Below are 16,815 nucleotides of genomic sequence, written 5' to 3' on the forward strand. Positions count from 1 at the left end.
TTGTCATAATGAATCTGTATACCTTAGATGAAATTCAATTTAAATGCAATAATAACTTTTAGTGTACTTTTCCAAGTTCATAACACAGCCAGAAATGTTTAAGTGACTCAGATATTTTTGCAGGTTCTGGAAGTTTTTTTAACAACTGACATATTTAAGTTTTAATATTTATGCTCAGTTGAATTTTGACACCTACAATATGCAAAAGTGATGTGACCTTTTAGGCTTTCTGTTTTGTTTTTATTTGAATTGGTGCTGTTCTTTCGAGCATCTGTTTGGTGGCATACTGTGGAGGAACACTTATTATTAGATTGTTTATTTTAAAAATAATTATATAACAGCTATGCCATTGTTAGTGGAAAAGCAAAATATCAAAAAAAAACAGCATATGAACCTGGCAGCTCACATACATCTTTCTGGGAGGCACCTTAGTCAATCCATTTCTTACTCCAGTTGCTCCATTAAAGAAGAAAAGTAGGGTTTTTTATAGCTACACTAATGCCACATGAGCCATTCTGATTAAAAAAATTAGTGTTTCAGATCTGATGCTGAAATCCAAAAGAACAGTATGATTAAAATATGCCACATCTTCAGTGTGGCATCTCCCATTTAAGGAAGAATACTGTAAAAGAAAGAGATTAACCTTCTCATGCTGTAAAAATTCAAAGGTTAAGCCCAAATCTTTTTGAGCAAGCACACACACGGTGGCTTAATCCAGAAAACATTTTCTCATGGTGAATCCCAGAGTTGCAAAGACTCTATCTCGGCCCAATTAAGTTCCTTGAACTCTGGCTGTCTGTGGATGTATATAAATCTCCCTAAAATCCTATAGTAAACCAAGAGCAGGTATCTGCTATTCTAATGACTGAATGATTTAAGCTTTGTCTTCCCACCTAGCACAGTGCAACACTCAGTCCCAGTGCTGTATCACTCTGCAGCATATTCCATGGTGGATACACCACTCAGGATCACTTTAGATTTTATGTGTGCTTCATTATGCAATCCTAAAAGCCTAAAATGTGATATAATGGAACATTTAGCTCAAAGATAAGGAAAACAGCATGCTGCACTTTGCAGCCATTTGATATCCTGACAGGAAAGGGAACTGACACATGATAAAGGAAGAAATAGTACTAGCAGTGAGTTATGGCTTGTGGGGATTCAGTCATGCATTATTAAACTGGTATCACGACACAGTTCACTTTGCAATTGGCCAGGCCACCATTTTGCATTCCTTCAAACAGACTGGTTTCCTGTGCAAGGAACTGATGGGAGCCAATGAAATGAAACTACACATGCAAATGGTAGGCAGGAGGATGAAATAACAAACCCAAGGGCAAATGTGCACATCCTGTCAATTCCCAGACCATAAGGAAAATAAAATATTCAAGCATTATGATGATTCATAATGTATAGAAGGCAGATAATGTAAACCAGTTGTGGTGATCCTCTATCACACAGGACATAGAACTGCCCCGAATTATGTTTTCTTTCTTTCAAGACTTCTATGAAAAACAATTTTTAAAATGCACATTGAGGGAAGATCCAATGCTGTCTATGATAAATCACATTCTGGTTAGTTTTCCTCACTGTCACGACCATAATTCTGTAACAGGCTCTTTGATTAACAAAACTGCTTGAGTACCTGGATTCCTTCTGATAAATATATTTTCCATTTCTTCCACTGTTCCCATAGCTACAAAACTCCCTTCAATTTATTAACACCCGAAAGTTCAGAGAAAGCAATAAGCTGATTAATGACATGCAAAGGGGAAACTCAAGAACATGAATCCAGGAGGTGCAAAGAAGGGATCTACCATAGGCTAAGGGCTTTGGAGCAAAATCAGAGGGGAAAAAAAAAGGCAAAAAAGTTTAGCTAACACTTGTTCAAAATACAGAACACTAATAATAGGAAACTCTTTTCTTGATTAATTTGTCAAGCAGGGAACTTTGCACAGAGTATCCAAGGTTTTGTAGTATTAATCTGAGTTGCTGCTGATAAAATGAGAATATGTGAGGCTTCACAACAAGAACATAAATTCTAATTATCAACCAAAGAGAAGAAAGAATTAATTCAGTAGGTTATATACACCAGAAGAATGCTGCAGTTGTGGATGTTGAAGTAATAAATATTATAAATATTTGTTACATTTTCATAGTCTCCATATGCCAGTAGCTAAACAAGGTTGAGAAAGAAGAATCAATATTAAATTACACTCTTTGCAAACATTAATAAATATTTTTGTTACTTCTACAGCCCCTGTATTAGAACCCAAACTAATAAATCAAAGCTTGTTCCATTTTTCCTTTTGGCTCCCACCCAGACAAAAGCAAGTTGAGACATTAAAATGGGTGGTTGGGAAGTTTCCTTTTCATTCAGTTATCTGTCTTTTCATTGTTTCCCTGACAGTGCTACTATTTTCATTTTGATACACAACATATTAGTCCAGTTAGAGTCGTGTCATTTACGGAGTACCAGCTCTGGAAATAGAGCACAACTACACGTGTGACAGTAACTCCTCAGGATAAACAAGTGCAGTTAAAAATGGTAGTGCTCCCAGCTGGAGGACTTCATCCAGGGCCAAAGTTGTGTCTGTCATAGGATATATGCAGTTAATTCCAGACAAATCCGTAGGAATTCCTGGTACTCTTCAAGGTACACCAAGGAAGGAGAAGTATTGGAAAGAGGGTGGAAAGAATTCTAAAATTTGGTTGTGCTTTATGGGGAAGTTTTCTTAGATGAAAAAAGGAAAGCAAATAATATAATTTATACTATACTATAGCTATGTTCAAAGATATCAAGTCAGATATATATAAAATGATATTAAGTCAAAAAATTAAGATTATTTGGGCCCCATTCTATCCTGTATTAGTGTTTGGGGCCAGAAACTCAGGACCAGTGTTTGAATTTGACGTGACTTATTATTTTTCTAACACATTACTCTCTTTAAGAAGGAAGAGAGTGGGTGGGTAGGGAAAGGATGAGATGAAAGAGCTTTTCTTTGTTGCTGTGTTAATTATCTTGAATTTCTAGCAGGTTGTCTGGCAGAGAAAAATAAGTTTTCTAGTATATTTATTATATTCTTCATCCATTGTTACAACAGGAAAGAATTTTCAGCTTGAAGGGTTAAAGAGGAACTCTTTTCACTCCTGCTTAAATAGCTGAATGAAGCTAATGGCAAAAAATCTTTCCATCTGCTGCAGAGCTGCCCATGTTTTGCACAGTCTTTTTCCCAGATAATGGGACAAACAAATATTAGTGCTTGTATTCCACCATAACAGCAAACCTTTTTTCGTGCTCCAGCCTGTTTGTTTTCTTACAGTCCTTGGAGGAGGAAATGAGAGGGGAAGATTTGAAGAAATAAAACCTGAAATCTCATTGTTCTGCAGAACATAAGCATTATGTGGGATATGTGAATGTATGAAGAGGAAGTTAATATTGTGGCTCTTTGCAACAATACTGTGCTTAAAGGTCATTCCTGACAGGGACTTTGAGAGCATCTGTTGCTAGGAACACACAGGCTGAATCTCATTACTGAAAACTATTTGAGTGACAATCATCACAATCCTTCACTATTCATTATCTTCTCTGCCTTGCAAGAGATCTGTACCCTCTCTCCCTCATTCCTGTTACCCAACAAATATGCCAGACGTTTTTCAGTTTGACAATGGTGACCTCAAAATCACCTGTTTCAGGGATTATTTTATTTCTGTTTTGCACTGCCAAGAGGAATACTTGCTATCTTGAAGCAAATTATTAAGGAGATATTCCCCATGAATATTCTAGCCACTGAGCCTGATGAAGAGGTGATGTAGTTCAAACAATCTGACCAAATAATTTCATTTAAGCAAACTACAGTTTGAATGCTTCCTCAGTGTCTTGAGAGTGACAACATTAACTACATTTGCATCTTCCCTTGAGGTTTGCTTCCCATTCAGTTTAGAAATCCCCACTGCAGTACAGAATGGAAATACTGGCTATGGGGAGGAAAGCTGTACGAGCCCTCTCAAAGGTCTACATTGCCTTAATTTGTAGGGAGAAAGAATTAAGTATTTTTAAAATCTGATTGAAGAGAAAATTTTATGAAGAATTTTATTTTTTTAAATGGGACTGATTCACATTCTTTCATTTATTAAATGATGCAGGCTTATCTTTTATTGTGAGCATATGTTTTAATTCTCTAACATATTTAGCAATATTTACCTTAATTTAAAAGCCTTTAAATTCTCCATACCAAAATACATCTTCCAGAAAAATGTGATGCAATAGCATCAACATACATCTCCCTTGGTGTTATGGATTGTGCCAGCTCTGCTACTGTTCTTCCCTTAGAAGTACTGGAAACATCACCTCTTCATCCAACAATGAAAATTAGCTAAAAATTCTGGCTAAAAATTTTCACTTCTCCTGGAGCATGAGAGCCAACCAGTTCTGCCATCAGCTTGGAAATCTTAAGTCTAGGAATGACTGTATCAAACTTTCATGTGGACATGAGAAAAAGCAATGCCTGTGAGCTGCCCCTGCAGTGGCACTGACCTTTAAAGCTGATCCTGTGGGGAGCTCTCTGCAGCACCTGAACACAAGGCATGATCAACAGGAGTTTATCAATGTCTGAGCAGGATTTTGGGAATCTGGCTCCTCTCATAGGAGCTAGAAGTTCCCTTGAAGTACAAAGGCAGTGAATGTATTGAAACATAAATATTGTGAAACACAACAACACCCTGAGATGTAGAACAGATTTAAATGCTGGTGTCTTGCAATCTACACCTCAAACTGCACAAATCTGGCTTGACACTTACACGTCTTTCATATTTTATTTTTGTTAGTTTTTTGTCATATTTTGTTTGTACCAGTGCAGGGATGACATTTAATAACTTAAATCTGCTGCATCTGGAATGGTAGTCTGGATTTCTAGCAGCGAACATATAGAAAATATTGGGAATTTAAATATTCTGTCATTTGTTATAAAAACCCAGAGTGGTATACCTGAGAGAGATTTTTCTTCTCCTATAAAGACTTAAGGTATACATTCACATACAGCACTTTAAAAAAATCCAGGATAAGAGTCCAGTAGTGTCAGTAGTATTTCTAATCTATTAATCTACTGACTGTCATAGAATATATATTGCAAAACTTTGTTACTTCAATGTTCATCACTCTTAGTTTTTTGCCACATTGCCTCCATACATCACTGAAAATTTGCTGATTTTTACTGACAAGGGCAGCAAACAGAGTTTTCCTATTTGGTTTATGATATGTGTACATGGAAACAGGATAGCCATCCTGAATTATTTAGTTTCTCAGTATATGGCATATTTTGCAAACAGCAATCAGCACATGGCAACACAGATTTGTTCAATAATGTATTGGCTTCTCTTACATGTGCATAGTGTCTTCCCTAAATATTATTCTGTCCAAAGGGAAAAACATGAGAGCTCAAAACCCAAACTGCCTAACAGTGCAGACATAAATCCCTGTGGGCATATTCCCCATTGTCTTCCTACCTGTGTCATCCTTCATCCTTTTGTAAAGTGGGTACACAGTACAATCAGGTCTGAAAAGCAGATGATTTATTCCTCTTTTCACAATGGTAAATGATGATACAAGATGCAGAACAGCAAGAAATTTGATCCTTGGTCTTCTGTAAGCCTCTTTTGTTTGCTCTGAAGTAGCAGCTGTACTTCAGGTCAGAGATTAAAGTGTATTGCAGCAGCTAGAGCAGTTGCCATAAAATGTTTTCATTTCCCAGTAGTCACTAAAGTGATCATCTATTACCAAGTTTTTATGCTGTCCCTAGGAAATATCTACCATCTGAAACAAACCATCTGGCAAGTGCTGATCCTTTACTTTGGGAAAGTTGCATATGCGCACTACTTCCCACTTATAAATACAATCTGTATTATTCTCTTCATTACTGGCAGAAGGTACTGTCTCAGAGCTGGTCACCACTAAATTTCTGAATGCATATAATTCACAATTAAGCCTAGATTTTCAAGAGTACTTGGTGTATCCAGAGCTCTCTTGGAAATACAGTGGTTTTTCAAGTGAGCTACTTTACATCTGCCAGAAACAAACATAACAGGAGTAGCAATATCCAGTGAAGAGGAAAAACTAACTTGAATTTACATAGTCTTCCACTTATTTAATCTTCAGAGTGATTATTTTACCTGTTTGTATTCCATCCAGTAATATGATAATCTTAAATTACTGTGGAGTAGTTATCAAAAGTACTGCTGTTGTGCAGAAAATGTTGTCATCTGAACATATCATGTCCTATTTGTGAAGGTGGCAATGGTGTCTGAGCTGTTTACAACCTGTGGTCCTCGCAATGCTGAGTCCTTGACTGTTATCTAAGCTGCATCTGATTTCTTTCATTTGTGGTTTCTGCACACAGAAATATTTGCTTCCATATCCAGTAAAAATTCTGTGCCACTCACACACATCCTCCTTCTGTTGTCACTGTTCACAAATGTCCTTTGTGGAGGTTCCTCTCCTTCACAGGGTAAGTTCTTTTAGCTGGCTTCAAGTGTTTCTGATTTTGAAAGTAGTGTAGGAAAGAAAAAGTAATTTACAAAAAAAATAAAAATACCAAAAAAAAAACAACTGTCTTACCTTTCATTAAATCCTTTCAAAATCCTTAAAAAATCTTTTTCCTTTGCCTTCTGCTTTGAACTGCACAAATCCAAGAGTTTTTAGTTGGGACAATACACATCTGAGATCAAAAAAAGACAGATTCTTGCCAGACTGTTTCTGGGAATAAGTTTGAGTAATCATTCTCTATGAAATTAAGGTAAGGGATTTTGATTCTAAAACATTATAACTGAGAGTTTTTCAGGAAATGCCTCATTTTTCACAAACTGCCTGGCACAGAGAAGGAAATCACATTACTGATTAAAACCAGCAAATGTAATGAGAATCTAGTCTTCATAAAAATAATACAAGCTGTGAGAGAGGAATGAGAGAATATTTTTATTTGTGACTGTAGCTACACATTAAAATATTAAATATTAATAAGGACTATAATAGTTATCATATTTCATAATTTTTTCTAGATTTTTGCCATATCACTCTAATTCAAATAAATACCGATTAGCTGCATTAAAAATAAATTAAAAATAAATGGAACAGCATATACCTTTTTCTTTGGAATTACTTTACTTAAAAAGATTACTACTATTTCCACATGTTCTACTTTGATTTCTGCAAATAGTGTCATTGCTAAAGAGTCACAGACATAATCAATAAAGATATATGAAGTGGCCTAGAAAACATGAAAGAGCTGATTTTGCACAGAGAAGAGCAGAGCATTTTGCTGCTGAGCACATAAACAAGAGTGCCAGAAAGGGGGACCTGGAAAAAGGAACCATAAACAGCCAGTGGGATTTTTTTTACTCCTGCTTTTGGTGGTTTCTTGTTCTTTATTACTGAACTCTTGGCTGAAAGTCTTCACTTGTGACAAGGCAAAGAAAGGGCCTTAAGAAATGGCTTAGTTTGACTCAAGGTGAGATTTTCCAGCAGCAACCAGAACCTTGCACTTGCCTGAACTTATCATTTCACCTCTGCACAGATTCCCACCAGGGTTCAGCTGATGAACAGCTGCAAAGGAGCAGGAACTTACCGGGTGCAAGGCAAGGTTCCTGCATCAGATGCAAATACCAAGTTGTGGGAAAAGCTTTGTGTATTGACCTGCACTGCGCGACACACGCACTTTTAAAGCCATGCAGGTGAAGAGGGGTGGCCTTCCTGGCTGCTGTGTGTGCTGGCTGTACAAAGCCTTGTGGGCTGCATTTTGCTTTAGCTACAACACCCACATCTTCCTTCTGTTGTTCCTTACCGAATGCAGAACCCCTGTGCAAAGAAGCAAAAGCTGTCAAAATACCAGTGAACGCCTGTACTCTTCTGACCTGGACTGCACCTCCTCTGTCTTAAATACGGACAAGGCAACTTCATTGACAAAGGTCCAATATTTGACAGCACCTTGGAACACAGAATCAGAGAATTTCTTTTGGTTAAAAGAGACCTCCAAGATCATTGAGTCAAACTGTTTACCCAGCACTGCCAAGCCCGCCACTAAACCTGTCCCTAAGGGCCACATCTACAGGTCTTTTAAATACCTTCAGGGATGGAGACTCCACCACTTCCCTGGGCAGCCTGTTCCAATGCACAGGAAGAAAAATACACATTTCATCAATTATTTATTTTTCATTTCAATTTATCTCCATCTCCTGCTATTTTATTTCTGTAACTGTGCTACCTTATTTTGTAAAGTACTTTAGGGATTAAGTGTCAGGAGAGACAAAAAGAGAAAAATATATATCTTGATTTAGAGATTTAGATTTTATACAGAGGGATAATTATTAGCATCACCTGTTACATTGTTCCAAAATTACTTCCAGACCCCAAAGAATGAATTAGTTGCAGGAAATTAGAGTCCATTAAATAGTCTTGTTCACAAAGTAATCAGTAACCAACAGCCGTCCTTCAATTTAAAAGCCCATCTTCCTAATGGCCAATGTAATGCTGGCTTCAGGTTAAAAGAGCACGTGTCCCTAGTTTGTCTGTCTCAGCAGAAGATGATGGTGTATTTGCACTACACTGACACTTCTCCTTATCTGCCTGCACTCCTGTACCTGGAGAAAATCACTAGCAGTGGAGATAAGCAGGTACCTGAACCCAGAGCTGACAGATTGTTGCCTTTTACAAGGTGAATCATATTTCTTAAAGTGCACAGCAGAGGAATTTTACCCTGTGAAAGGGGAAGTTACAGGTTTAGAGTTCTGTATCAGCAGTGGAAAGCTTGGAAGTTGCACTGACCAAAACTATCACTTTAGTGTGAGTAATAGGAAACGGGATCTTGAAACAAGGATCCAAATGTTCCAGTAAAATTAAATAAATTAATTTTATTTCTTCTCTCTCCTCCTTCACTCTCAACAGTTGCATATAGATAAATAAACCAGTTATAGACTGGCTGTGGAATGACTGGACTGCAAGATTAAGTACAAGTATGCTGCAGCAAAGAAGAAGATTTCTTTCTGCTTAAAATAAGATGGACTCACAGCACAGGTTATGCTGTGTTTGGGGTAGTACTTAATGTGTTCATGTACCCATTGTTGACACCAGTGGAATGGCAAGGCAATTATAACCATTAATTCTAGCTGTGGGATGTTTAGAAAAGGTCACCACATTTGTCTCCAGGAGTCACTCTGAGTTCTTCAGAAATTGATAAGAGAATGGACACTGGTGATATCTGTTTTGATACATCAGATCTGAATGTAGTGCAGAATGAAGGGTGGCTGTGAACTCAGCACTCAGGACATGCAAAAAAGAAAAAGACCCCAGATAATTAAAATAAAAACTGCAAAAAATTCAGCAACAATTATAATAAAATTAAAAGCAATAAGCATATCAAAAAGTAACATGTTGAAAGCCCTAAAAACAGGTGCTATGACTGACTATACTGCATCCACTGTTGAACAAGGATTAGTTGTTCCCATTGCAGCTGTGAACAAGATAAAAATGAAACACCACCTTCCTTATGGATGGAGGAATAGACAATAGAGAGCCAATAAAAAGAAAATAAAAGCACACCTCTGTATAATGAATCTGAGCTCTACTGTGGCTATTTGTGCAGGAGTGTTAGTGTGGGAAGAAGCCTGCACTGCTGAGATGAATATTTTATTTCTCCATATATTCTGTAGTTCCCATGGCTTGGATTTGCACCAGCAGTGACAAAGTGCAGCAGTAATCTCCATTTAGCTCTGCTTTCTGACCAAATAATGTATTTACTCCAGCTGTGCATTCTTTATCAGGATTTGGCCCTTTTTATAAAGGTGAATGCTTTTTTGGCTGTGGTCCCAGTGGGGTGTTTGATAACTTTGTCAGAAAGAATCAAGAGAACGTAATGACCGAACAAATAATGGGCTGTCAAGGAGACTTGAGTTACAGGAACTGAAAGACAGTCCAAAACGCTTTGCTCTTCAAAGAAAACTAGAAAAACTTTGTCTTAATTTGGCCTTCAGAACTTTGACATCAGCCTTTGCTTGTCTGCAAGCATCAACTCAAACATGGGAATTTCTATGGATAGTTAGTCCTCGTGAGAGGTTCCTGGCAGGCTGCTTTCCCTCAGGTCAGTTGTGTACCATGTACAAAAACTACCACATCTGCTTTTTCACCTCCATTCCTTAAAAAAAAAAAGTCTTACAGATTGTACTAGAAAATAATTCCTCTTTAGTTTTTGGGTTTTTTTTTTAGAATCAGTTGAACAAGGAATTATGCCTCTTATGAAAAATTAAAAATGCACAGAAAAGCTATATATTTCAATGGAATTTCAATATATTTTTAGTACCCCTCCTGAAGAACACTTCAATCAGCAAATTTATCAATACTAAATTCAATGGATATTCTTACAGAAATAATCCATATTTTTTGCTTTATAGGCAGATATACAGCACAGAGGTAAATAGAATAAAGTTCAAGTCTCAGTATATTTAGCCAGCTTTTCCCTTTGAAGACTGGGAAAAAATCCCTCCAAGCCCTGGAGGCCTGGCTGCCACCTTCCCTCAAGCTAGCCAGGAGATGTTAGGGGAGGGCAGTGGGACAGATATGCTTGCCTTTGGAGAACTGGGAATGCTCTTTTGGAGCTGCATCACCCCTTGGCTTAGACACAACCCCTTGATGCTGCTGCAATGGACAGCCAGAGGCTGATAGAGCTGTTCATAAAGTGATTATTTGCCACTCACAGCACTAATCTATCAAGGCCCAGCTTGGAGCAGATGGTTGGCCCAGCTGACCTCCAGAGATTCCTTCTGTGACTTCAGAATACTGAGTACTCTGGAAGAACTTCTGCATTCCCCAAAAGCCCTGCAACTGCACAAAGACTGCTCCAGGGGAAGGGGGAAACAGGGATTTTGTTTGCTTGTCTTCATGCTGTAGCCATCATCTCAGCCAGCCCGAGCCACTGACCCAGAGGCTGCCTCACCCAGAGTATCCCATTGAGGGATATCTGCCCATTGAGGCTGTCACAAAAATGCAGAGTTTTGCTTCCCCAGAGAAGTGAGAAGACAGTGGTAACTGGGGCAGGTCTGCAGCCAGGTCACTGCTCTGTGAAGGTGGATCCATTGGTCCCGACTTCAGGGATGAAATGATGAAATATAAGAATCCTTGGTTGGTGACAACAGCACTTTCTACAGCCACAAAAATAATCTATTCCAAAATGAAGCTTTGTCAGTTAAAAAAGGAAACTTTATTTACAGAATATCTTTGAGGGGTTTTTTTTGAGGTATTTTCAGCTTACACATCTACTGCTAGCTTGGGAACTTAAGCTGTGTTTATTTTAAAGGAAACTGTCAGTGCATCTTTAAACAGTTCACCTTTTCATATCATTGGGTCTCCCCTATGGAAACCATATCCTCTCTTTATATCCTGATTCGACTCAGCTCGAAAAGCTAAATATGCAAAGGCATGACACAGACATGTCTCCCATTTCTCATTCAACACAACAAACAAATGGAGAACAGCAACAACGTGTGGCACAAAGATTAAGAAGTTGAATTTCTGTTCAGGTCTTTTTCCTTGCTACTCAAGGCAATAAATCATTTCAATTAGACATAATTAAAACAGTTTTCATTTGAAACGTGAATTAAAATTGAAATCAGTATTATCCAGATTTCCCCTTACACATTCATCTCAGCTATCAGGAGGATATTGCATATCTATCTACTCTTGGCACAGATTAAGTCATAATTTACATTTTTTTATATAATCTCTGGTTGTAATCAAGCACTGGTATATGGACTTTTATCATCAGTAGCAGAGTTACACTGTCTTTTCCAAGTTCCTGTCCAAATACCTCTGGGCTTTAAATCCCTTATTGTCTTTTCTAATTTTCCCTTTTCATCTAAAATTAATTAGAGTACAGACTCTCTTGTCTTTTTGGTATTCCATTCAGCTTTCAGGGTGTTTTTGTTCTCCAGCTAAAGAGCAGTCTTCAAAGATTTAATACACTAGCCTAATGTCTATGAGTGTGAATTCAACAAAATGAATGCCACAATAGATATGGGCCAAAAAATAAGTAAAGAGAAATAAAGAAATCTTTTGTAGCCTCTTATAAAAAAGGACAACATTATGATATTAGAGTGCAGAGCAGTGGACTGATTAATTAAGATAATAAAACTGATATAATTAAACATGACTTGGATTCTGTTTATTAGCCCTTCTGTTGTCAACTAAACCTTTCAAACCCTGTAAATAAGCAAGCTGAATGACAGGTGTAATTGGTATGCAGGGGATTCAAGTTACTTAATGTTGTAATTTTTTCCTGGTTTCACTCTTTTAGAGCATCAGGTCTAATGCCAGGAATAAACACATTGATTTGGTTATATTGTCAGTGGGTCACTAATCAGAGAAATCATTGATTAGACAGTAATCTGTCAATTAAGTCTGACATTGTCTCGAGTACCTTGGCAATGGGGGGGCTGCATTCTTTAAACTGAGACATTGACCTTGTTGTTTTCACCGTCTGGAGACTGAAATGAGGATTCACAGTAAAGACAATGCTCTTATCCTTCATTTTATTCCCTTGTCATTTTGGGTTTTGTTATTTTGTTTGGTTGGTTTTTGGTTTTTTTTTTCTGGGTGGGTTGTTTGGTTGAGTTTTTTCCTCAGCTCAGATCTGATTGTCATGTGTTTTTCTGCATTTCTCTCTTTTTAAAATGAACACATGCCGTTCCTGCACATAGGTGACATTTTGACAGGATGTTAAAGCACTTTAACAATTGCCTCCCCACTATTTCGTGAAAACTGATTTTCAGGATTCATTACTTCAAATGATGAAGTAACAGTTTGTAAAACTTCATTTTGGGGGGTCATCCTGATTGCCTGTCAAGGAACTCAGGGCATCACTCGCTGGCAAGTCTGATTGTGTGTCAATATTTCAGAGCTCCTCCAGCCCATGGGCTCAGCTCCTCCACTGTGTACCAGCAGCATTCATGGAGAAAGGGAAGTGAAATGTGATGTTAATCTCCCTGGATACTACCAGAATGAGTAATTCTTCCAATCTAGCAATAAGACACAATGTTAGCCTTGAAATTAGACACTTGGGCTCCAGTTCATCATTAATCAGAAAGGCACTTGAGCATGTCTATACCTTTAGGCATGTGCTTAAGTGTTTTGCTGCAGTGGGGCAGGCTAAAGTAAATGCTGAAATGATTTGTTGAGCTTTGTGTTCCAACACGTTGTTGTTAGCACTTGTGTAGAGCAGCAGGAATGCGCGTTGTTTTCTACAGGAGACTGAAGGCAGTTATCAGACTCTCATCTCAATGAATTAAATCAACATCGCTTGGAATTAGTTCAGTTACATGAAGCTGTCAGGGCTGTCTTAAGAAAAGATCCATTGCACTCCGTGATCCAGGGGAAATCTGTGACGCCCTATCAACTCACAAGAAACAAGATTTCACTTTGTACCACAGGATGCTCATCACCACTCATTCTCAGAGTGTGCGTGTATTTCAGATTTATTTTCAGTTGTTTATTTATATGTTAGAAACAAAAATGGAAGAGAGAATCAAGTTACCTCAGAACAAAGCTGTTGATAAGAGAAAATGAAAATCAACACTGGAGTACTATTTCTATTTTTCCTGTCTCATAGGTCTGCGTGATATATAACATAGTGGTACCTCATTATGTACTAAGGGACCTGAAAACCAAAGGTAGAATATGGAGTTAAACTGGTATTTAAGGTTACATTTCAGGGGGTTTAGTTTTTTTTCTCTCCCTTTTTCTGTCTTAAAAAGTTTTCCCATTAAAAAAAGCCTAAGAATCTAAAAAAATTTTGGAAAAGAAGAAAATTTAGAGGCGTGTAGAAAATATACTCAGCTGCATAGACCAGTGCTTAACTTAGAAAATCTTCTGATAATAGTAGAGCGAGAATTTAATAAAATAGTACTTATCTCCTAAGAAGCCTGTAGAAACATTAATCAGGCTGTGTGAAGGGTGTTCCCACTTGGTTAGTTCTTAGTCTGCAGGCTTTCCCTGTGAAAAGGGAATGACTGGGAGAGCAGGAGATGGCTATTTCTGTGTAGAGCAGGTCAGCACAGGGGGGTCCTGCCAAAGGCTTCAGGCTGAGGCAGGAGATGAGGGAGTCACAGGAGGACACTGTGTCCTCAGGCAGCCAAGTGTCCCCTGATTACAGAGAGGGGAGCCTTAGTTCGTTTTTAATGACACCAGGCTGTTGAGTCAATGAATTAAGGCTGCCCTGGGCAGCTCACTCTCACATGGAGATCTAGGCAGATCCACCTTGACTGTCTGATTGATTTGGCTCCTGTCACAACTGATGTACATGCTGAAGTAGGGCTGATTTTCCACACCAGGAAATAAACTAAGTCAGTACAGGATTATTGCTTAAATTCAGGGAATTTGCTCCAATTTATTAAAGTACAGGGCAGAATCTTGGCACGTATTCAGTTGCTTTACTGCTCTTTGTTATTAATGGAAACCTGTCTATACAGAGCTAAATACTTGTTTTCAAAATGAATATGTGTGCTTGTTCATTATTGTAAAAATTTTTTTTAAAAATTGTCACTTTCTTCAAGAGATCCCTGCCTTTTGTTTTCCTCCTTTTCTTTTCTGTTTTCTCTCTGTTTCTCCCAGCCAGCATCCTATTGAAATTGTTTACAGCACTGACACCGGAACGCTGATCTGATGGAGAGTTCTGAAGTGCTTTGGTACACATTTCTCCAGTGGGGAAAAAGCAGTATCCAACATATTGTGCTTACTTAACCTCCCTTTGAGCAGCTGTCCCTCAATGGAAAGCCATCAGATTTCTGTTCTTTTTCTTCAATGAGATGTTAGTGGCCTTCACAGCATTTCTATCTCCCACAATGAGTATCTGATACCAGAAATGTAACACATTCAGCACTATCAATTTCAAACACAATACACTGGAGTAATAGATGTTAAAAATTGCCTTGGCCACACAGTATATTGTTAAAAAAATAGATTTCTTAGAGCAAACTCTGGGTTTAAAGGAAAGGTGACATTGTTAACGAATGTTGTCAGAGTGATAAAGTGATAGATGCCTGGCCATTCCTCTCCATGGGCCTTCCTCAACAGAGGCTGTATGAAAGAAAAGGATATTTGTCAAGGAAAACTGGATTGAAAACTAAGGTTTTATGACATTTATTGTCCTTTCCTCAGCTCCTGTCTGCCATAGTAAAATGTCTAAATATTTGTATAACTTCATATTTTGTTTAATTTTGAAGGTGATAATGATGAAAGGTATAAGCACAACTTGGAAAAATCCTTCTCAAATTCATTTCACCTATATTGCCCTATCTCTGTCAGTGAAATGAGAAAAATTAAACCACATATTTAGGAGGGCTGTATTACCTTAGGAAACTGCATACAGAAAAATAAAATAGACATTAAAAAAAAATCAGTTCTCCCCAAAATGATTTCTGGAAGGAAACGAAATTTTCATGCAAAAAGATGTTTTCCAGAAAGCAGTGTTAACCATGGAGTAGTCTAAAGAAGTCATTATCTTAATGCACACCTTATATCAAATCCTGGTGATGAGATAACTGATAATAATACAATGGGGAAATTAAAAATTGTTTCATTCCGTGCACTTTTATGCAAATATTTGCCTTTCTCCCTAGAGCTTTGAGGGCAGAACATGACAAAAATCACCATCCATCACTAAAAGAAACCCAGATACCCCTTCCCTGAGTCACCCTTCCTGTAGCAGTGCTGGGACTCACCTGTACTTCTGTCTGGCTAGTTTTGACCAAGCTTCCTTTTAAAAGAGAAACCAAAAAATCTCTCTTCGGTTGTACAAGCTCTCAGAGATCTGCTCTCAAATAGCAGAATATATTGATAAAGACAATAGTTCCATACTGTTTTCCTCTGTACTGTGATTACAGTAAAATTACAGGAGAAATGTTATTTGCAAAAATATGCAAGCTAGGAACACTCATCTGTAATATTCACTGATAGGCAGCACTGGCAAATACCCACTTATTTGCTACATGCAGTTATCTTGATATCATTGGCTCTTCCAACTCGTGAGCCAAAATGCTTAAAATTCCAATTGACAGGTCTTTGTCATTATTATTCATTATGCTTTGTTAGAGCCATTTAATCATGTGCAGGTCCTACAAAGGATTTCTTCCTCTTTCTCCTTTAAACAAACATGCTTTTGAAGGTAAGCTTGCATAGCAAATAACTGATCCGACAGAAATAATTACAGGCAGCAACAGGGAAAAAAAAAATCTAATCTGCTGGGAATTGTTCTTTGCTTTCATTGTCCTGCAACACCATTTTACCAGAAAGAACTCTGAATAACTTAGGGTTTGCTAATATGATTGCAGTGCCTTCCCATGTTCATCACAACTGCTTGAGGCCAGTGTCCTATCTGCTTACATTTGATGCTCCAGGAAAAAGAGGAAGCTCCAAAACTGAAGGCAGCTTATCAACTACAAAGATCACTCCAGCTGGATTTTGTAGGTCACTTAAAGTGGACAGTAGGAAGCAGCAAATATTCAGGTGATAATCAGAAACATGATGGATTCAGAGGTTTATTTCTGCAAAAATTCAAAATAAGAAAACTGATTATTATATTTCTCCTTCCATGTTTCATGTTAGTGGGCAATGAGTTGTTGCTTAAGACAATAAATAGAAAGTTAAGAACGCGAGTTAGAAAGCCACCTTCTCCTCACTAACAAATTAGCACTGTGCAGCCAGGGGTAGCTGAACTAGGACCTTTCAGGTCTTTTCCTTCCTCAAAGAGAGTTTAAAATGAAAAAAATCATACCACCTGT

General features: G+C 37.8%; 1 long non-coding RNA gene across 2 annotated transcripts in view; it reads left to right on the forward strand.

The window, feature by feature from the left end:
• LOC135308664 (uncharacterized) overlaps positions 1–16,535 on the forward strand; it is a 52,100-nt gene extending 35,565 nt beyond the window's left edge. Inside the window, exon 3 of one of the 2 annotated variants that reach the window (XR_010369048.1) lies at positions 16,366–16,535. This is a non-coding gene — a long non-coding RNA (uncharacterized LOC135308664). The remainder of the gene's footprint in view (positions 1–16,365) is intronic. The other variant, XR_010369051.1, reaches the window with a different exon arrangement.
• Positions 16,536–16,815: the final 280 nt, after the last annotated feature.

The sequence above is a fragment of the Passer domesticus genome, chromosome 10 (assembly GCF_036417665.1).
Source record: "Passer domesticus isolate bPasDom1 chromosome 10, bPasDom1.hap1, whole genome shotgun sequence".
Taxonomy (NCBI): Eukaryota; Metazoa; Chordata; class Aves; order Passeriformes; family Passeridae; genus Passer; species Passer domesticus.